At 44.8% G+C, this 762-nt stretch overlaps 1 non-coding gene across 1 annotated transcript; it reads right to left on the bottom strand.

The window, feature by feature from the left end:
- Window positions 1–232: 232 nt before the first annotated feature.
- LOC112760227 (small nucleolar RNA R71) lies at window positions 233–336 on the bottom strand. The gene has a single exon (XR_003180677.1). It is a non-coding gene; the product is annotated as a small nucleolar RNA R71 (small nucleolar RNA).
- Window positions 337–762: the final 426 nt, after the last annotated feature.

The raw sequence follows: 762 nt of genomic DNA, 5'->3' as shown, positions 1-762 counted from the left end.
AGGAGGTGTTCAAGAAGATCCCAATCAACATTTGACCACCTTCCTGAGAATATGTGACACAGTGAAATCTAATGGTGTTCATCCTGACGCCTATAGACTGCTCTTATTTCCCTTCTCACTCAGAGATAAGGCAGCCAAGTGGCTGGAATCCTTCCCAAGGGAGAGCTTGACAACTTGGGAGGATGTGGTGAACAAATTCTCAGCAAGATTCTACCCTCCTCAACGAATCAATAGGCTGAGAGCTGAGGTTCAAACCTTCAGGCAACAAGATGGTGAGACTCTGTATGAAGCATGGGAGAGGTTCAAAGACTTAACAAGGAGGTGTCCACCTGACATGTTCAACGAATGGGTCCAGCTGCACATTTTCTATGAAGGGCTCTCTTATGAGTCAAAGAAGGCAGTAGACCATTCATCTGGAGGATCCTTGAACAAGAAGAAGACCATTGAGGAAGCCATAGATGTTATTGAAACAGTAGCAGAAAATGACTACTTCTATGCTTCCGAAAGAGGGAACATAAGAGGAGTGATGGAGCTAAACAATGTAGATGCTCTGTTGGCCCAAAACAAGCTCATTACCCAGCAGTTGGCTAACCTCACCAAGAAGATGGAGAGGAACCAAGTAGCAGCAATCTCCACTTCATCAACAACACAAGAAGGAGTAAACGAAGAAGTAGAGAGGAGTCAGGAGCAAGCCAACTACATTGGGAATTCACCAAGGAAAAACTATGATCCATACTCCAAGACTTACAATCCTGGATGGAG

The sequence above is a fragment of the Arachis hypogaea genome, chromosome 16 (assembly GCF_003086295.3).
Source record: "Arachis hypogaea cultivar Tifrunner chromosome 16, arahy.Tifrunner.gnm2.J5K5, whole genome shotgun sequence".
NCBI classification, from domain to species: Eukaryota; Viridiplantae; Streptophyta; class Magnoliopsida; order Fabales; family Fabaceae; genus Arachis; species Arachis hypogaea.
Note: the sequence above shows the minus strand (reverse complement) of the source record. Positions and strands in the feature narration are given on the sequence as shown.